Source organism: Lissotriton vulgaris, chromosome 1_1 (assembly GCF_964263255.1).
Source record: "Lissotriton vulgaris chromosome 1_1, aLisVul1.2, whole genome shotgun sequence".
Taxonomy (NCBI): Eukaryota; Metazoa; Chordata; class Amphibia; order Caudata; family Salamandridae; genus Lissotriton; species Lissotriton vulgaris.
In genome coordinates, this window is record NC_141685.1 from 233,963,346 (window position 1) to 233,984,816 (window position 21,471).

Genomic DNA, 21,471 nt, shown 5'->3' on the forward strand with positions numbered 1-21,471 from the left:
CACTTCAAGATGGTATGCAGACTAAACAATTTTTAGGAAGGAAATCCATTCCTGGACAAATTTTTGGGAGTTATTGCATGTCTAATGCAAGATTAATCTCCATATTATGAGAGTCAATGCAATATTCAGGCAAAAATGACTCATTTTCGCCCAACGTGAGGCTTGAATCCACGACCCTGAGATTAAGTGTCTCATGCTCTACCGACTGAGCTAGCCGGGTTCCCTCCTTAAGACAGTATGCAGACCAATCCCTTTTTGTGAAGAAAATCAAATCCTGGATATTTCTCTACTCTTGTTTTGCAAGGAAAGCCAGATTTATACATCCTTCAGAGGACAGAGTGTCAAAAAAATAAGAGAAAATGAAAATGGAAGTTGTGAGAACTTCATTTTGAGATTGCATAAGAATTCAAATTCCTCTCACATGCTAAAGAATACCTGAACCCTTTTGATTAAACCACTTTAGTTGTTATAATGAGACCATATTTGAAAGCCATCTGTGATTTTTCTGTTCTTACTCTGCAATGACCTTGGCAATGACAAGTTAAAAATAAAATGTATGCAAATTTTATAATGGAGAATGCGGGCATCGATCACGCTACCTCTCGCGTGCTAAGCGAGCGCTCTACCATTTGAGCTAATTCCCCTGTGTGTTAAATCTGCATAACATGAAAAAAGTAACCTCACTGCCTTCCACACTTTATTTGAAGTCCAATTGCCCATAACAGTGTTCAGTTCACTCCTAACTTATGCCTTACCTCCACTTATGGGATGTTTTACAGTTCAGGTTGGCCTGTTTACTACTCGAATATGAGTGATATTGTGGTGTGTTCATCTAGACTCATACCCAACCTAATCTTGAAGTTAAATTTCCTACCAATGAGAAACCAAGGGAGATACCATTTTTGATAGTTATTGCATGTCTAATGCAAGAATAATCACCAGATTATGAGAGTCCAGCAAAAATTACTCATTTTCGCCCAACGTGGGGCTCGAACCCACGACCATGAGATTAAGAGTCTCATGCTCTACCGACTGAGCTAGCCAGGCTCCCACTTCAAGATGGTATGCAGACTAATCATTTTTTATGAAGGAAATCCATTCCTGGACAATTTTTGGGAGTTATTGCATGTCTAATGCAAGATTAATCTCCATATTATGAGAGTCAATGCAATATTCAGGCAAAAATTACTCATTTTCGCCCAACGTGGGGCTCGAATCCACGACCCTGAGATTAAGAGTCTCATGCTCTACCGATTGAGTTAGCCGGGTTCCCTCCTTAAGACAGTATGCAGACCAATCCCTTTTTGTGAAGAAAATCAAATCCTGGATATTCCTCTACTCTTGTTTTGCAAGGAAAGCCAGATTTATACATCCTTCAGAGGACAGAGTGTCAAAAAAAATTAAGAGAAAATGAAAATGGAAATTGTGAGAACTTCATTTTGAGATTGCATAAGAATTCAAATTCCTCCCACATGCTAAAGAATACCTGAACCCTTTTGATTAAACCACTTTAGTTGTTATAATGAGACCATATTTGAAAGCCATCTGTGATTTTTCTGTTCTTACTCTGCAATGACCTTGGCAATGACAAGTTAAAAATAAAACGTATGCAAATTTTATAATGGAGAATGCGGGCATCGATCCCGCTACCTCTCGCATGCTAAGCGAGCACTCTACCATTTGAGCTAATTCCCCTGTGTGTAACCCTACTGCCTTCCACACTTCATTTGAAGTCCAATTGCCCATAACAGTGTTAAGTTCACTCCTAACATATGCCTTACCTCCACTTATGGGATGTTTTACAGTTCAGGTTGGCCTGTTTACTACTCGAATATGAGTGATATTGCGGTCTGTTCATCTAGACTCATACCCTAGCTAATCTTGAAGTTAAATTTCCCACCAATGAGAAACCAAGGGAGATACCATTTTTGATAGGTATTGCATGTCTAATGCAAGAATAATCACCAGATTATGAGAGTCCAGCAAAAATTTCTCATTTTCGCCCAACGTGGGGCTCGAACCCACGACCCTGAGATTAAGAGTCTCATGCTCTACCGACTGAGCTAGCCGGGTTCCCTCCTTAAGACAGTAAGCAGACCAATCCATTTTTGTGAAGAAAATCAAATCCTGGATATTCCTCTACTCTTGTTTTGCAAGGAAAGCCAGATTTATACATCCTTCAGAGGACAGATGTCAAAAAAAATAGGAGAAAATGAAAATGGAAGTTGTGAGAACTTAATTTTGAGATTGCATAAGAATTCAAATTCCTCTCACATGCTAAAGAATACCTGAACCCTTTTGATTAAACCACTTTAGTTGTTATAATGAGACCATATTTGAAAGCCATCTGTGATTTTTCTGTTCTTACTCTGCAATGACAGTGGCAATGACAAGTTAAAAATAAAATGTATGCAAATTTTATAATGGAGAATGCAGGCATCGATTGCGCTACCTCTCGCATGCTAAGCGAGCCCTCTACCATTTGAGCTAATTCCACTGTGTGTTTAATATGCATAACATGAAAAAAGTAACCTCACTGCCTTCCACACTTTATTTGAAGTCCAATTGCCCATAACAGTGTTCAGTTCACTCCTAACTTATGCCTTACCTCCACTTATGGGATGTTTCTACAGTTCAGGTTGGCCTGTTTACTACTCGAATATGAGTGATATTGTGGTGTGTTCATCTAGACTCATACCCTACCTAATCTTGAAGTTAAATTTCCCACCAATGAGAAACCAAGGGAGATACCATTTCTGATAGTTATTGCATGTCTAATGCAAGAATATTCACCAGATCATGAGAGTCAATGCAATAATCCAGCAAAAATTACTCATTTTCGCCCAACATGGGGCTCGAACCCACGACCCTGAGATTAAGAGTCTCATGCTCTACCGACTGAGCTAGCCGGGCTCCCACTTCAAGATGGTATGCAGACTAATCATTGTTTATGAAGGAAATCCATTCCTGGACAATTTTTGGGAGTTATTGCATGTCTAATGCAAGATTAATCTCCATATTATGAGAGTCAATGCAATATTCAGGCAAAAATTACTCGTTTTCGCCCAACGTGGGGCTTGAACCCACAACCCCGAGATTAAGAGTCTCATGCTCTACCGACTGAGCTAGCCGGGTTCCCTCCTTAAGACAGTATGCAGACCAATCCCTTTTTGTGAAGAAAATCAAATCCTGGATATTCCTCTACTCTTGTTTTGCAAGGAAAGCCAGATTTATACATCCTTCAGAGGACAGAGTGTCAAAAAAAATAAGAGAAAATGAAAATGGAAGTTGTGAGAACTTCATTTTGAGATTGCATAGGAATTCAAATTCCTCTCACATGCTAAAGAATACCTGAACCCTTTTGATTAAACCACTTTAGTTGTTATAATGAGACCATATTTGAAAGCCATCTGTGATTTTTCTGTTCTTACTCTGCAATGACCTTGGCAATGACAAGTTAAAAATAAAATGTATGCACATTTTACAATGGAGAATGCGGGCATCGATCCCGCTACCTCTCGCACGCTAAGCAAGCGCTCTACCATTTGAACTAATTCCCCTGTGTGTTTAAGCTGCATAACATGAAAAAAGTAACCTTACTGCCTTCCACACTTTATTTGAAGTCCAATTGCCCATAACAGTGTTATGTTCACTCCTAACTTATGCCTTACCTCCACTTATGGGATGTTTTACAGTTCAGGTTGGCCTGTTTACTACTCGAATATGAGTGATATTGCGGTGTGTTCATCTAGACTCATACCCTAGCTAATCTTGAAGTTAAATTTCCCTCCAATGAGAAACCAAGGGAGATACCATTTCTGATAGTTATTGCATGTCTAATGCAAGAATATTCACCAGATTATGAGAGTCCAGCAAAAATTACTCATTTTCGCCCAACGTGGGGCTCGAACCCACGACCCTGAGATTAAGAGTCTCATACTCTACCGACTGAGCTAGCCGGGATCCCACTTCAAGATGTTATGCAGACTAATCATTTTTTATGAAGGAAATCCATTCCTGGACAATTTTTTGGGAGTTATTGCATGTCTAATGCAAGATTAATCTCCATATTATGAGAGTCAATGCAATATTCAGGCAAAAATTTCTCGTTTTCGCCCAACGTGGGGCTCGAACCCACGACCCTGAGATTAAGAGTCTCATGCTCTACCGACTAAGCTAGCCGGGTTCCCTCCTTAAGACAGTATGCAGACCAATCCCTTTTTGTGAAGAAAATCAAATCCTGGATATTCCTCTACTCTTGTTTTGCAAGGAAAGCCAGATTTATACATCCTTCAGAGGACAGAGTGTCAAAAAAAATAAGAGAAAATGAAAATGGAAGTTGTGAGAACTTCATTTTGAGATTGCATAAGAATTCAAATTCCTCTCACATGCTAAAGAATACCTGAACCCTTTTGATTAAACCACTTTAGTTGTTATAATGAGACCATATTTGAAAGCCATCTGTGATTTTTCTGTTCTTACTCTGCAATGACCTTGGCAATGACAAGTTAAAAATAAAATGTATGCACATTTTATAATGGAGAATGCGGGCATCGATCCCGCTACCTCTCGCATGCTAAGCGAGCGCTCTACCATTTGAGCTAATTCCCCTGTGTGTTTAATCTGCATAACATGAAAAAAGTAACCTTACTGCCTTCCACACTTTATTTGAAGTCCAATTGCCCATAACAGTGTTAAGTTCACTCCTAACTTATGCCTTACCTCCACTTATGGGATGTTTTACAGTTCAGGTTGGCCTGTTTACTACTCGAATATGAGTGATATCGGTGTGTGTTTATCTAGACTCATACCCTAGCTAATCTTGAAGTTAAATTTCCCACCAATGAGAAACCAAGGGAGATACCATTTCTGATAGTTATTGCATGTCTAATGCAAGAATATTCAACAGATTATGAGAGTCAATGCAATAATCCAGCAAAAATTACTCATTTTCGCCCAATGTGGGGCTCGAACCCACGACCCTGAGATTAAGAGTCTCATGCTCTACCGACTGAGCTAGCCTGGCTCCCTCTTCAAGATGATATGCAGACTAATCATTTTTTATGAAGGAAATCCATTCCTGGACAATTTTTGGGAGTTATTGCATGTCTAATGCAAGATTAATCTCCATATTATGAGAGTCAATGCAATATTCAGGCAATAATTACTCCTTTTCGCCCAACATGGGGCTCGAACCCACGACCCTGAGATTAAGAGTCTCATGCTCTACCGACTGAGCTAGCCGGGTTCCCTCCTTAAGACAGTATGCAGACCAATCCCTTTTTGTGAAGAAAATCAAATACTGGATATTCCTCTACTCTTGTTTTGCAAGGAAAGCCAGATTTATACATCCTTCAGAGGACAGAGTGTCAAAAAAAATAAGAGAAAATGAAAATGGAAGTTGTGAGAACTTCATTTTGAGATTGCATAAGAATTCAAATTCCTCTCACATGCTAAAGAATACCTGAACCCTTTTGATTAAACCACTTTAGTTGTTATAATGAGACCATATTTGAAAGCCATCTGTGATTTTTCTGTTCTTACTCTGCAATGACCTTGGCAATGACAAGTTAAAAATAAAATGTATGCACATTTTATAATGGAGAATGCGGGCATCGATCCCGCTACCTCTCGCATGCTAAGCGAGCGCTCTACCATTTGAGCTAATTTCCCTGTGTGTTTAATCTGCATAACATGAAAAAAGTAACCTCACTGCCTTCCACACTTTATTTGAAGTCCAATTGCCCATAACAGTGTTCAGTTCACTCCTAACTATAGCCTTACCTCCACTTATGGGATGAAACGATTACTGCAACAGTTTGTACGCAGGAGCAGCTAAATCTATCCTGCACAAACTGCAAATGATTCAAAATGCGGCGGCCCGGCTTGTCTTAAGATGGCCTAGGAGATCATCCGCATCAGCTGCTCTGAATGCGTTGCACTGGCTCCCCATCCAAAAACGGATACTATTCAAAGTCCTTCTGATCACATACAGAGGCTTTTATAAATGCGGACCCAAAAATCTGTCAACCAAATTTCACAGATACCTCCCAAATAGGGAACTTAGATCAGCCACTGCTAATCTAAAGCCCATACCCCAGTTTCGACTGACCACCAAGGGTGGCAAATCCCTAGCAGTCCTAGGCGCCAAGGCCTGGAATGCCCTTCCAGCTAAACTTAGAGCATCACCATCAGAAAAAATCTATAAAAAACTTCTAAAAACATGGATCTACGGATTATCTGATGCAAAATGTAAGACTCTAATCTAAGGACATCTACAGCTCAGCTACCATCCCCAAATATTTCATCTTTGCAGTGAAATCAGCAGCGCCAAGATGCTCCATGGATTGTATGTGCGCTATACAAAAACCAACAAACATCAAACATCAAACATTTTACAGTTCAGGTTGGCCTGTTTACTACTCGAATATGAGTGATATTGTGGTGTGTTCATCTAGACTCATACCCTACCTAATCTTGAAGTTAAATTTCCCACCAATGAGAAACCAAGGGAGATACCATTGTAGATAGTTATTGCATGTCTAATGCAAGAATAATCACCAGATTATGAGAGTCCAGCAAAAATTACTCATTTTCGCCGAACGTGGGGCTCGAACCCACGACCCTGAGATTAAGAGTCTCATGCTCTACCGACTGAGCTAGCCGGGCACCCTCCTTAAGACAGTATGCAGACCAATCCCTTTTTGTGAAGAAAATCAAATCCTGGATATTCCTCTACTCTTGTTTTGCAAGGAAAGCCAGATTTATACATCCTTCAGAGGACAGAGTGTCAAAAAAAATAAGAGACAATGAAAACGGAAGTTGTGAGAACTTCATTTTGAGATTGCATAAGAATTCAAATTCCTCTCACATGCTAAAGAATACCTGAACCCTTTTGATTAAACCACTTTAGTTGTTATAATGAGACCATATTTGAAAGCCATCTGTGATTTTTTTGTTCTTACTCTGCAATGACCTTGGCAATGACAAGTTAAAAATAAAATGTATGCAAATTTTATAATGGAGAATGCGGGCATCGATCCCGCTACCTCTCGCATGCGAAGCGAGCGCTCTACCATTTGAGCTAATTCCCCTGTGTGTTTAATCTGCATAACATGAAAAAAGTAACCTTACTGCCTTCCACACTTTATTTGAAGTCCAATTGCCCATAACAGTGTTAAGGTCTCTCCTAACTTATGCCTTACCTCCACTTATGGGATGTTTTACAGTTCAGGTTGGCCTGTTTACTACTCGAATATGAGTGATAATGCGGTGTGTTCATCTAGACTCATACCCTAGCTAATCTTGAAGTTAAATTTCCCACCAATGAGAAACCAAGGGAAATACCATTGCTGATAGTTATTGCATGTCTAATGCAAGAATATTCACCAGATTATGAGAGTCAATGCAATAATCCAGCAAAAATTACTCATTTTCGCCCAACGTGGGGCTCGAACCCACGACCCTGAGATTAAGAGTCTCATGCTCTTCCGACTGAGCTAGCCGGGCTCCCACTTCAAGATGGTATGCAGACTAATCATTTTTTATGAAGGAAATCCATTCCTGGACAATTTTTGGGAGTTATTGCAGGTCTAATGCAAGATTAATCTCCATATTATGAGAGTCAATGCAATATTCAGGCAAAAATTACTCGTTTTCGCCCAACGTGGGGCTCGAACCCACGCCCCTGAGATTAAGAGTCTCATGCTCTACCGACTGAGAGCATGGTATGCAGACTAATCATTTTTTATGAAGGAAATCCATTCCTGGACTCTCCATATTATGAGAGTCAATGCAATATTCAGGCAAAAATTACTCGTTTTCGCCCAACGTGGGGCTCGAACCCACGACCCTGAGATTAAGAGTCTCATGCTCTACCGACTGCACTAGCCGGGCTTCCTCCTTAAGACAGTATGATGACCAATCCCTTTTTGTGAAGAAAATCAAATCCTGGATATTCCTCTACTCTTGTTTTGCAAGGAAAGCCAGATTTATACATCCTTCAGAGGACAGAGTGTCAAAAAAAATAAGAGAAAATGAAAACGGAAGTTGTGAGAACTTCATTTTGAGATTGCATAAGAATTCAAATTCCTCTCACATGCTAAAGAATACCTGCACCCTTTTGATTAAACCACTTTAGTTGTTATAATGAGACCATATTTGAAAGCCATCTGTGATTTTTCTGTTCTTACTCTGCAATGATCTTGGCAATGACAAGTTAAAAATAAAATGTATGCAAATTTTATAATGGAGAATGCGGGCATCGATCCCGATACCTCTCGCATGCTAAGCGAGCGCTCTACCATTTGAGATAATTCCCCTGTGTGTTTAATTTGCATAACATGAAAAAAGTAACCTCACTGCCTTCCACACTTTATTTGAAGTCCAATTGCCCATAACAGTGTTAAGTTCACTGCTAACTTATGCCTTACCTCCACTTATGGGATGTTTTACAGTTCAGGTTGGCCTGTTTACTACTCGAATATTAGTGATATTGCGGTGTGTTCATCTAGACTCATACCCCAGCTAATCTTGAAGTTAAATTTCCCACCAATGAGAAACCAAGGGAGATACCATTTTTGATAGTTATTGCATGTCTAATGCAAGAATAATCAACAGATTATGAGAGTCCAGCAAAAATTACTCATTTTAGCCCAACGTGGGGTTCGAACCCACGACCCTGAGATTAAGAGTCTCATGCTCTACCGACTGAGCTAGCCGGGCTCCCACTTCAAGATGGTATGCAGACTAATCATTTTTTATGAAGGAAATCCATTCCTGGACAATTTTTGGGAGTTATTGCATGTCTAATGCAAGATTAATCTCCATATTATGAGAGTCAATGCAATATTCAGGCAAAAATTACTCATTTTTGCCCAACGTGGGGATCGAACCCACGACCCTGAGATTAAGAGTCTCATGCTCTACCAACTGAGCTAGCCGGGCTCCCTCCTTAAGACAGTATGCAGACCAATCCCTTTTTGTGAAGAAAATCAAATCCTGGATATTCCTCTACTCTTGTTTTGCAAGGAAAGCCAGATTTATACATCCTTCAGAGGACAGAGTGTCAAAAAAAATTAGAGAAAATGAAAATGGAAGTTGTGAGAACTTCATTTTGAGATTGCATAAGAATTCAAATTCCTCTCACATGCTAAAGAATACCTGAACCCTTTTGATTAAACCACTTTAGTTGTTATAATGAGACCATATTTGAAAGCCATCTGTGATTTTTTTGTTCTTACTCTGCAATGACCTTGGCAATGACAAGGTAAAAATAAAATGTATGCAAATTTTATAATGGAGAATGCGGGCATCGATCCCGCTACCTCTCGCATGCGAAGCGAGCGCTCTACCATTTGAGCTAATTCCCGTGTGTGTTTAATCTGCATAACATGAAAAAAGTAACCTTACTGCCTTCCACACTTTATTTGAAGTCCAATTGCCCATAACAGTGTTAAGTTCACTCCTAACTTATGCCTTACCTCCACTTATGGGATGTTTTACAGTTCAGGTTGGCCTGTTTACTACTCGAATATGAGTGATAATGCGGTGTGTTCATCTAGACTCATACCCTAGCTAATCTTGAAGTTAAATTTCCCACCAATGAGAAACCAAGGGAAATACCATTTCTGATAGTTATTGCATGTCTAATGCAAGAATATTCACCAGATTATGAGAGTCAATGCAATAATCCAGCAAAAATTACTCATTTTCACCCAATGTGGGGCTCGAACCCACGACCCTGAGATTAAGAGTCTCATGCTCTACCGACTGAGCTAGCCGGGCTCCCACTTCAAGATGGTATGCAGACTAATCATTTTTTATGAAGGAAATCCATTCCTGGACAATATTTGGGAGTTATTGCAGGTCTAATGCAAGATTAATCTCCATATTATGAGAGTCAATGCAATATTCAGGCAAAAATTACTCGTTTTCGCCCAACGTGGGGCTCGAACCCACGACCCTGAGATTAAGAGTCTCATGCTCTACCGACTGAGAGCATGGTATGCAGACTAATCATTTTTTATGAAGGAAATCCATTCCTGGACTCTCCATATTATGAGAGTCAATGCAAAATTCAGGCAAAAATTACTTGTTTTCGCCCAACGTGGGGCTCGAACCCACGACCCTGAGATTTAGAGTCTCATGCTCTACCGACTGAGTTAGCCGGGCTCCCTCCTTAAGACAGTAAGCAGACCAATCCCTTTTTGTGAAAAAAATCAAATCCTGGATATTCCTCTACTCTTGTTTTGCAAGGAAAGCCAGATTTATACATCCTTCAGAGGACAGAGTGTCAAAAAAAATAAGAGAAAATGAAAACGGAAGTTGTGAGAACTTCATTTTGAGATTGCATAAGAATTCAAATTCCTCCCACATGCTAAAGAATACCTGAACCCTTTTGATTAAACCACTTTAGTTGTTATAATGAGACCATATTTGAAAGCCATCTGTGATTTTTCTGTTCTTACTCTGCAATGACCTTGGCAATGACAAGTTAAAAATAAAATGTATGCAAATTTTATAATGGAGAATGCAGGCATCGATCCCGCTATCTCTCGCATGCTAAGCGAGCGCTCTACCATTTGAGCTAATTCCCCTGTGTGTTTAATCTGCATAACATGAAAAAAGTAACCTCACTGCCTTCCACACTTTATTTGAAGTCCAATTGCCCATAACAGTGTTCAGTTCACTCCTAACTTATGCCTTACCTCCACTTATGGGATGTTTTACAGTTCAGGTTGGCCTGTTTACTACTCGAATATGAGTGATATTGTGGTGTGTTCATCTAGACTCATACCTACCTAATCTTGAAGTTAAATTTCCCACCAATGAGAAACCAAGGGAGATACCATTTTTGATAGTTATTGCATGTCTAATGCAAGAATAATCACCAGATTATGAGAGTCCAGCAAAAATTACTCCTTTTCGCCCAACGTGGGGCTCGAACCTACAACCCTGAGATTAAGAGTCTCATGCTCTACCGACTGAGCTAGCCGGGCTCCCACTTCAAGATGGTATGCAGACTAATAATTTTTTATGAAGGAAATCCATTCCTGGACAATTTTTGGGAGTTATTGCAGGTCTAATGCAAGATTAATCTCCATATTATGAGAGTCAATGCAATATTCAGGCAAAAATTACTCGTTTTCGCCCAAAGTGGGGATCGAACCCACAACCCTGAGATTAAGAGTCTCATGCTTTACCGACTGAGCTAGCCGGGCATTGATCCCGCTACCTCTTGCATGCTAAGCGAGCGCTCTACCATTTGAGCTAATTCCCGTGTGTGTTTAATCTGCATAACATGAAAAAAGTAACCTCACTGCCTTCCAAACTTTATTTGAAGTCCAATTGCCCATAACAGTGTTCAGTTCACTCCTAACTTATGCCTTACCTCCACTTATGGGATGTTTTACAGTTCAGGTTGGCCTGTTTACTACTCGAATATGAGTGATATTGTGGTGTGTTCATCTAGACTCATACCCTACCTAATCTTGAAGTTAAATTTCCCACCAATGAGAAATCAAGGCAGATACCATTTTTGATAGTTATTGCATGTCTAATGCAAGAATAATCACCAGATTATGAGAGTCCAGCAAAAATTACTCATTTTCACCCAACGTGGGGCTCGAACCCACGACCCTGAGATTAAGAGTCTCATGCTCTACCGACTGAGCTAGCCGGGATCCCACTTCAAGATGGTATGCAGACTAATCATTTTTTATGAAGGAAATCCATTCCTGGACAATTTTTGGGAGTTATTGCAGGTCTAATGCAAGATTAATCTCCATATTATGAGAGTCAATGCAATATTCAGGCAATAATTACTTGTTTTCGCACAACGTGGGGCTCGAACCCACGACCCGGAGATTAAGAGTCTCATGCTCTACCGACTGAGTTAGCCGGGCTCCCTCCTTAAGACAGTATGCAGACCAATCCCTTTTTGTGAAAAAAATCAAATCCTGGATATTCCTCTACTCTTGTTTTGCAAGGAAAGCCAGATTTATACATCCTTCAGAGGACAGAGTGTAAAAAAAAATAAGAGAAAATGAAAACGGAAGTTGTGAGAACTTCATTTTGAGATTGCATAAGAATTCAAATTCCTCTCACATGCTAAAGAATACCTGAACCCTTTTGATTAAACCACTTTAGTTGTTATAATGAGACCATATTTGAAAGCCATCTGTGATTTTTCTGTTCTTACTCTGCAATGACCTTGGCAATGACAAGTTAAAAATAAAATGTATGCAAATTTTATAATGGAGAATGCGGGCATCGATCCCGCTATCTCTCGCATGCTAAGCGAGCGCTCTACCATTTGAGCTAATTCCCCTGTGTGTTCAATCTGCATAACATGAAAAAAGTAACCTCACTGCCTTCCACACTTTATTTGAAGTCCAATTGCCCATAACAGTGTTCAGTTCACTCCTAACTTATGCCTTACCTCCACTTATGGGATGTTTTACAGTTCAGGTTGGCCTGTTTACTACTCGAATATGAGTGATATTGTGGTGTGTTCATCTAGACTCATACCTACCAAATCTTGAAGTTACATTTCCCACCAATGAGAACCCAAGGGAGATACCATTTTTGATAGTTATTGCATGTCTAATGCAAGAATAATCACCAGATTATGAGAGTCCAGCAAAAATTACTCATTTTCGCCCAACGTGGGGCTCGAACCTACAACTCTGAGATTAAGAGTCTCATGCTCTACCGACTGAGCTAGCCGGGCTCCCACTTCAAGATGGTATGCAGACTAATAATTTTTTATGAAGGAAATCCATTCCTGGACAATTTTTGGGAGTTATTGCAGGTCTAATGCAAGATTAATCTCCATATTATGAGAGTCAATGCAATATTCAGGCAAAAATTACTCGTTTTCGCCCAAAGTGGGGATCGAACCCACAACCCTGAGATTAAGAGTCTCATGCTCTACCGACTGAGCTAGCCGGGCATCGATCCCGCTACCTCTTGCATGCTAAGCGAGCGCTCTACCATTTGAGCTAATTCCCCTGTGTGTTTAATCTGCATAACATGAAAAAAGTAACCTCACTGCCTTCCACACTTTATTTGAAGTCCAATTGCCCATAACAGTGTTCAGTTCACTCCTAACTTATGCCTTACCTCCACTTATGGGATGTTTTACAGTTCAGGTTGGCCTGTTTACTACTCGAATATGAGTGATATTGTGGTGTGTTCATCTAGACTCATACCCTACCTAATCTTGAAGTTAAATTTCCCACCAATGAGAAACCAAGGCAGATACCATTTTTGATAGTTATTGCATGTCTAATGCAAGAATAATCACCAGATTATGAGAGTCCAGCAAAAATTACTCATTTTCACCCAACGTGGGGCTCGAACCCACGACCCTGAGATTAAGAGTCTCATGCTCTACCGACTGAGCTAGCCGGGCTCCCACTTCAAGCTGGTATGCAGACTAATCATTTTTTATGAAGGAAATCCATTCCTGGACAATTTTTGGGAGTTATTGCAGGTCTAATGCAAGATTAATCTCCATATTATGAGAGTCAATGCAATATTCAGGCAAAAATTACTCGTTTTCGCCCAACGTGGGGCTCGAACCCACGACCCTGAGATTAAGAGTCTCATGCTCTACCGACTGAGCTAGCCGGGCTCCCTCCTTAAGACAGTATGCAGACCAATCCCTTTTTGTGAAAAAAATCAAATCCTGGATATTCCTCTACTCTTGTTTTGCAAGGAAAGCCAGATTTATACATCCTTCAGAGGACAGAGTGCCAAAAAAAATAAGAGAAAATGAAAACGGAAGTTGTGAGAACTTCATTTTGAGATTGCATAAGAATTCAAATTCCTCTCACATGCTAAAGAATACCTGAACCCTTTTGATTAAACCACTTTAGTTGTTATATTGAGACCATATTTGAAAGCCATCTGTGATTTTTCTGTTCTTACTCTGCAATGACCATGGGCAATGACAAGTTAAAAATAAAATGTATGCACATTTTATAATGGAGAATGCGGGCATCGATCCCGCTACCTTTCGCATGCTAAGCGAGCACTCTACCATTTGAGCTAATTCCCCTGTGTGTTTAATCTGCATAACATGAAAAAAGTAACCTCACTGCCTTCCACACTTTATTTGCAGTCCAATTGCCCATAACAGTGTTCAGTTCACTCCTAACTTATGCCTTACCTCCACTTATGGGATGTTTTACAGTTCAGGTTGGCCTGTTTACTACTCGAATATGAGTGATATTGTGGTGTGTTCATCTAGACTCATACCCTACCTAATCTTGAAGTTAAATTTCCCACCAATGAGAAACCAAGGGAGATACCATTTTTGATAGTTATTGCATGTCTAATGCAAGAATAATCACCAGATTATGAGAGTCCAGCAAAAATTACTCATTTTCGCCCAACGTGGGGCTCGAACCCACGACCCTGAGATTCAGAGTCTCATGCTCTACCGACTGAGCTAGCCGGGCTCCCACTTCAAGATGGTATGCAGACTAATCATTTTTTATGAAGGAAATCCATTCCTGGACAATTTTTGGGAGTTATTGCAGGTCTAATTCAAGATTAATCTCCATATTATGAGAGTCAATGCAATATTCAGGCAAAAATTACTTGTTTTCGCCCAACGTGGGGCTCGAACCCACGACCCTGAGATTAAGAGTCTCATGCTCTACCGACTGAGCTAGCCGGGCTCCCACCTTAAGACAGTATGCAGACCAATCCCTTTTTGTGAAAAAAATCAAATCCTGGATATTCCTCTACTCTTGTTTTGCAAGGAAAGCCAGATTTATACATCCTTCAGAGGACAGAGTGCCAAAAAAAATAAGAGAAAATGAAAACGGAAGTTGTGAGAACTTCATTTTGAGATTGCATAAGAATTCAAATTCCTCTCACATGCTAAAGAATACCTGAACCCTTTTGATTAAACCACTTTAGTTGTTATATTGAGACCATATTTGAAAGCCATCTGTGATTTTTCTGTTCTTACTCTGCAATGACCATGGGCAATGACAAGTTAAAAATAAAATGTATGCAAATTTTATAATGGAGAATGCGGGCATCGATCCCGCTACCTTTCGCATGCTAAGCGAGCACTCTACCATTTGAGCTAATTCCCCTGTGTGTTTAATCTGCATAACATGAAAAAAGTAACCTCACTGCCTTCCACACTTTATTTGCAGTCCAATTGCCCATAACAGTGTTCAGTTCACTCCTAACTTATGCCTTACCTCCACTTATGGGATGTTTTACAGTTCAGGTTGGCCTGTTTACTACTCGAATATGAGTGATATTGTGGTGTGTTCATCTAGACTCATACCCTACCTAATCTTGAAGTTAAATTTCCCACCAATGAGAAACCAAGGGAGATACCATTTTTGATAGTTATTGCATGTCTAATGCAAGAATAATCACCAGATTATGAGAGTCCAGCAAAAATTACTCATTTTCGCCCAAAGTGGGGCTCGAACCCACGACCCTGAGATTCAGAGTCTCATGCTCTACCGACTGAGCTAGCCGGGCTCCCTCTTCAAGATGGTATGCAGACTAATCATTTTTTATGAAGGAAATCCATTCCTGGACAATTTTTGGGAGTTATTGCAGGTCTAATGCAAGATTAATCTCCATATTATGAGAGTCAATGCAATATTCAGGCAAAAATTACTTGTTTTCGCCCAACGTGGGGCTCGAACCCACGACCCTGAGATTTAGAGTCTCATGCTCTACCGACTGAGTTAGCCGGGCTCCCTACTTAAGACAGTATGCAGACCAATCCCTTTTTGTGAAAAAAATCAAATCCTGGATATTCCTCTACTCTTGTTTTGCAAGGAAAGCCAGATTTATACATCCTTCAGAGGACAGGGTGTCAAAAAAAATAAGAGAAAATGAAAACGGAAGTTGTGAGAACTTCATTTTGAGATTGCATAAGAATTCAAATTCCTCCCACATGCTAAAGAATACCTGAACCCTTTTGATTAAACCACTTTAGTTGTTATAATGAGACCATATTTGAAAGCCATCTGTGATTTTTCTGTTCTTACTCTGCAATGACCTTGGCAATGACAAGTTAAAAATAAAATGTATGCAAATTTTATAATGGAGAATGCAGGCATCGATCCCGCTATCTCTCGCATGCTAAGCGAGCGCTCTACCATTTGAGCTAATTCCCCTGTGTGTTTAATCTGCATAACATGAAAAAAGTAACCTCGCTGCCTTCCACACTTTATTTGAAGTCCAATTGCCCATAACAGTGTTCAGTTCACTCCTAACTTATGCCTTACCTCCACTTATGGGATGTTTTACAGTTCAGGTTGGCCTGTTTACTACTCGAATATGAGTGATATTGTGGTGTGTTCATCTAGACTCATACCTACCTAATCTTGAAGTTAAATTTCCCACCAATGAGAAACCAAGGGAGATACCATTTTTGATAGTTATTGCATGTCTAATGCAAGAATAATCACCAGATTATGAGAGTCCAGCAAAAATTACTCATTTTCGCCCAACGTGGGGCTCGAACCTACAACCCTGAGATTAAGAGTCTCATGCTCTACCGACTGAGCTAGCCGGGCTCCCACTTCAAGATGGTATGCAGACTAATAATTTTTTATGAAGGAAATCCATTCCTGGACAATTTTTGGGAGTTATTGCAGGTCTAATGCAAGATTAATCTCCATATTATGAGAGTCAATGCAATATTCAGGCAAAAATTACTCGTTTTCGCCCAAAGTGGGGATCGAACCCACAACCCTGAGATTAAGAGTCTCATGCTTTACCAACTGAGCTAGCCGGGCATTGATCCCGCTACCTCTTGCATGCTAAGCGAGCGCTCTACCATTTGAGCTAATTCCCCTGTGTGTTTAATCTGCATAACATGAAAAAAGTAACCTCACTGCCTTCCAAACTTTATTTGAAGTCCAATTGCCCATAACAGTGTTCAGTTCACTCCTAACTTATGCCTTACCTCCACTTATGGGATGTTTTACAGTTCAGGTTGGCCTGTTTACTACTCGAATATGAGTGATATTGTGGTGTGTTCATCTAGACTCATACCCTACCTAATCTTGAAGTTAAATTTCCCACCAATGAGAAACCAAGGCAGATGCCATTTTTGATAGTTATTGCATGTCTAATGCAAGAATAATCACCAGATTATGAGAGTCCAGCAAAAATTACTCATTTTCACCCAACGTGGGGCTCGAACCCACGACCCTGAGAATAAGAGTCTCATGCTCTACCGACTGAGCTAGCCGGGATCCCACTTCAAGATGGTATGCAGACTAATCATTTTTTATGAAGGAAATCCATTCCTGGACAATTTTTTGGAGTTATTGCAGGTCTAATGCAAGATTAATCTCCATATTATGAGAGTCAATGCAATATTCAGGCAAAAATTACTTGTTTTCGCACAACGTGGGGCTCGAACCCACGACCCGGAGATTAAGAGTCTCATGCTCTACCGACTGAGTTAGCCGGGCTCCCTCCTTAAGACAGTATGCAGACCAATCCCTTTTTGTGAAAAAAATCAAATCCTGGATATTCCTCTACTCTTGTTTTGCAAGGAAAGCCAGATTTATACATCCTTCAGAGGACAGAGTGTAAAAAAAAATAAGAGAAAATGAAAACGGAAGTTGTGAGAACTTCATTTTGAGATTGCATAAGAATTCAAATTCCTCTCACATGCTAAAGAATACCTGAACCCTTTTGATTAAACCACTTTAGTTGTTATAATGAGACCATATTTGAAAGCCATCTGTGATTTTTCTGTTCTTACTCTGCAATGACCTTGGCAATGACAAGTTAAAAATAAAATGTATGCAAATTTTATAATGGAGAATGCGGGCATCGATCCCGCTATCTCTCGCATGCTAAGCGAGCGCTCTACCATTTGAGCTAATTCCCCTGTGTGTTCAATCTGCATAACATGAAAAAAGTAACCTCACTGCCTTCCACACTTTATTTGAAGTCCAATTGCCCATAACAGTGTTCAGTTCACTCCTAACTTATGCCTTACCTCCACTTATGGGATGTTTTACAGTTCAGGTTGGCCTGTTTACTACTCGAATATGAGTGATATTGTGGTGTGTTCATCTAGACTCATACCTACCAAATCTTGAAGTTACATTTCCCACCAATGAGAAACCAAGGGAGATACCATTTTTGATAGTTATTGCATGTCTAATGCAAGAATAATCACCAGATTATGAGAGTCCAGCAAAAATTACTCATTTTCGCCCAACGTGGGGCTCGAACCTACAACCCTGAGATTAAGAGTCTCATGCTCTACCGACTGAGCTAGCCGGGCTCCCACTTCAAGATGGTATGCAGACTAATAATTTTTTATGAAGGAAATCCATTCCTGGACAATTTTTGGGAGTTATTGCAGGTCTAATGCAAGATTAATCTCCATATTATGAGAGTCAATGCAATATTCAGGCAAAAATTACTCGTTTTCGCCCAAAGTGGGGATCGAACCCACAACCCTGAGATTAAGAGTCTCATGCTCTACCGACTGAGCTAGCCGGGCATCGATCCCGCTACCTCTTGCATGCTAAGCGAGCGCTCTACCATTTGAGCTAATTCCCCTGTGTGTTTAATCTGCATAACATGAAAAAAGTAACCTCACTGCCTTCCACACTTTATTTGAAGTCCAATTGCCCATAACAGTGTTCAGTTCACTCCTAACTTATGCCTTACCTCCACTTATGGGATGTTTTACAGTTCAGGTTGGCCTGTTTACTACTCGAATATGAGTGATATTGTGGTGTGTTCATCTAGACTCATACCCTACCTAATCTTGAAGTTAAATTTCCCACCAATGAGAAACCAAGGCAGATACCATTTTTGATAGTTATTGCATGTCTAATGCAAGAATAATCACCAGATTATGAGAGTCCAGCAAAAATTACTAATTTTCACCCAACGTGGGGCTCGAACCCACGACCCTGAGATTAAGAGTCTCATGCTCTACCGACTGAGCTAGCCGGGCTCCCACTTAAAGCTGGTATGCAGACTAATCATTTTTTATGAAGGAAATCCATTCCTGGACAATTTTTGGGAGTTATTGCAGGTCTAATGCAAGATTAATCTCCATATTATGAGAGTCAATGCAATATTCAGGCAAAAATTACTCGTTTTCGCCCAACGTGGGGCTCGAACCCACGACCCTGAGATTAAGAGTCTCATGCTCTACCGACTGAGCTAGCCGGGCTCCCTCCTTAAGACAGTATGCAGACCAATCCCTTTTTGTGAAGAAAATCAAATCCTGGATATTCCTCTACTCTTGTTTTGCAAGGAAAGCCTGATTTATACATCCTTCAGAGGACAGAGTGTCAAACAAAATAAGAGAAAATGAAAATGGAAGTTGTGAAAACTTTATTTCGAGATTGCATAAGAATTCAAATTCCTCTCACATGCTAAAGAATACCTGAACCCTTTTGATTATACCACTTTAGTTGTTATAATGAGACCATATTTGAAAGCCATCTGTGATTTTTCTCTTCTTACTCTGCAATGACCTTGGCAATGACAAGTTAAAAATAAAATGTATGCAAATTTCATAATGGAGAATGCGGGCATCGAGCCCGCTACCTCTCGCATGCTAAGCGAGCGCTTTACTATTTGAGCTAATTCCCCTGTGTGTTTAATCTGCATAACATGAAAAAAGTAACCTTACTGCGTTCCACACTTTATTTGAAGTCCAATTGCCCATAACAGTGTTCAGTTCACTCCTAACTTATGCCTTACCTCCACTTATGGGATGTTTTACAGTTCAGGTTGGCCTGTTTACTACTCGAATATGAGTGATATTGCGCTGTGTTCATCTAGACTCATACCCTAGCTAATCTTGAAGTTAAATTTCCCACCAATGAGAAACCAAGGGAGATACCATTTCTGATAGTTATTGCATGTCTAATGCAAGAATATTCACCAGATTATGAGAGTCAATGCAATAATCCAGCAAAAATTGCTCATTTTCGCCCAACGTGGGGCTCGAACCCACGACCCTGAGATTAAGAGTCTCATGCTCTACCGACTGAGCTAGCCGGGCTCCCACTTCAAGATGGTATGCAGACTAATCATTTTTTATGAAGGAAATCCATTCCTGGACAATTTTTGGGAGTTATTGCAGGTCTAATGCAAGATTAATCTCCATATTATGAGAGTCAATGCAATATTCAGGAAAAAATTACTCATTTTCACCCAACGTGGGGCTCGAACCCACGACCCTGAGATTAAGAGTCTCATGCTCTACCGACTGAGCTAGCCGGGCTCCCTCCTTAAGACAGTATGCAGACCAATCCCTTTTTGTGAAGAAAATCAAATCCTGGATATTCCTCTACTCTTGTTTTGCAAGGAAAGCCTGATTTATACATCCTTCAGAGGACAGAGTGTCAAACAAAATAAGAGAAAATGAAAATGGAAGTTGTGAAAACTTCATTTCGAGATTGCATAAGAATTCAAATTCCTCTCACATGCTAAAGAATACCTGAACCCTTTTGATTAAACCACTTTAGTTGTTATAATGAGACCATATTTGAAAGCCATCTGTGATTTTTCTCTTCTTACTCTGCAATGACCTTGGCAATGACAAGTTAAAAATAAAATGTATGCAAATTTCATAATGGAGAATGCGGGCATCGAGCCCGCTACCTCTCGCATGCTAAGCGAGCGCTTTACTATTTGAGCTAATTCCCCTGTGTGTTTAATCTGCATAACATGAAAAAAGTAACCATACTGCGTTCCACACTTTATTTGAAGTCCAATTGCCCATAACAGTGTTCAGTTCACTCCTAACTTATGCCTTACCTCCACTTATGGGATGTTTTACAGTTCAGGTTGGCCTGTTTACTACTCGAATATGAGTGATATTGCGCTGTGTTCATCTAGACTCATACCCTAGCTAATCTTGAAGTTAAATTTCCCACCAATGAGAAACCAAGGGAGATACCATTTCTGATAGTTATTGCATGTCTAATGCAAGAATAATCACCAGATTATGAGAGTCCAGCAAAAATTACTCATTTTCGCCCAACGTGGGGCTCGAACCTACAACCCTGAGATTAAGAGTCTCATGCTCTACCGACTGAGCTAGCCGGGCTCCCACTTCAAGATGGTATGCAGACTAATAATTTTTTATGAAGGAAATCCATTCCTGGACAATTTTTGGGAGTTATTTCAGGTCTAATGCAAGATTAATCTCCATATTATGAGAGTCAATGCAATATTCAGGCAAAAATTACTCGTTTTCACCCAAAGTGGGGATCGAACCCACAACCCTGAGATTAAGAGTCTCATGCTCTACCAACTGAGCTAGCCGGGCATCGATCCCGCTACCTCTTGCATGCTAAGCGAGCGCTCTACCATTTGAGCTAATTCCCCTGTGTGTTTAATCTGCATAACATGAAAAAAGTAACCTCACTGCCTTCCACACTTTATTTGAAGTCCAATTGCCCATAACAGTGTTCAGTTCAC

General features: G+C 40.1%; 9 non-coding genes across 9 annotated transcripts; all 9 read right to left on the bottom strand.

The window, feature by feature from the left end:
* Positions 1 to 974: 974 nt before the first annotated feature.
* TRNAK-CUU (transfer RNA lysine (anticodon CUU)) lies at positions 975 to 1,047 on the bottom strand. Its single transcript has one exon. It is a non-coding gene; the product is annotated as a tRNA-Lys (tRNA).
* Positions 1,048 to 4,538: 3,491 nt separating this feature from the next.
* Positions 4,539 to 4,611, bottom strand: TRNAA-AGC (transfer RNA alanine (anticodon AGC)). The gene has a single exon. It is a non-coding gene; the product is annotated as a tRNA-Ala (tRNA).
* Positions 4,612 to 7,021: 2,410 nt separating this feature from the next.
* Positions 7,022 to 7,094, bottom strand: TRNAA-CGC (transfer RNA alanine (anticodon CGC)). Its single transcript has one exon. It is a non-coding gene; the product is annotated as a tRNA-Ala (tRNA).
* Positions 7,095 to 8,873: 1,779 nt separating this feature from the next.
* TRNAK-CUU (transfer RNA lysine (anticodon CUU)) lies at positions 8,874 to 8,946 on the bottom strand. Its single transcript has one exon. It is a non-coding gene; the product is annotated as a tRNA-Lys (tRNA).
* A 4,620-nt stretch (positions 8,947 to 13,566) lies between these two features.
* TRNAK-CUU (transfer RNA lysine (anticodon CUU)) lies at positions 13,567 to 13,639 on the bottom strand. Its single transcript has one exon. It is a non-coding gene; the product is annotated as a tRNA-Lys (tRNA).
* A 756-nt stretch (positions 13,640 to 14,395) lies between these two features.
* On the bottom strand, positions 14,396 to 14,468 carry TRNAQ-CUG (transfer RNA glutamine (anticodon CUG)). The gene has a single exon. It is a non-coding gene; the product is annotated as a tRNA-Gln (tRNA).
* Positions 14,469 to 14,617: 149 nt separating this feature from the next.
* Positions 14,618 to 14,690, bottom strand: TRNAK-CUU (transfer RNA lysine (anticodon CUU)). Its single transcript has one exon. It is a non-coding gene; the product is annotated as a tRNA-Lys (tRNA).
* Positions 14,691 to 15,446: 756 nt separating this feature from the next.
* Positions 15,447 to 15,519, bottom strand: TRNAQ-CUG (transfer RNA glutamine (anticodon CUG)). The gene has a single exon. It is a non-coding gene; the product is annotated as a tRNA-Gln (tRNA).
* A 3,615-nt stretch (positions 15,520 to 19,134) lies between these two features.
* TRNAK-CUU (transfer RNA lysine (anticodon CUU)) lies at positions 19,135 to 19,207 on the bottom strand. The gene has a single exon. It is a non-coding gene; the product is annotated as a tRNA-Lys (tRNA).
* Between the last annotated feature and the right edge of the window lie 2,264 nt (positions 19,208 to 21,471).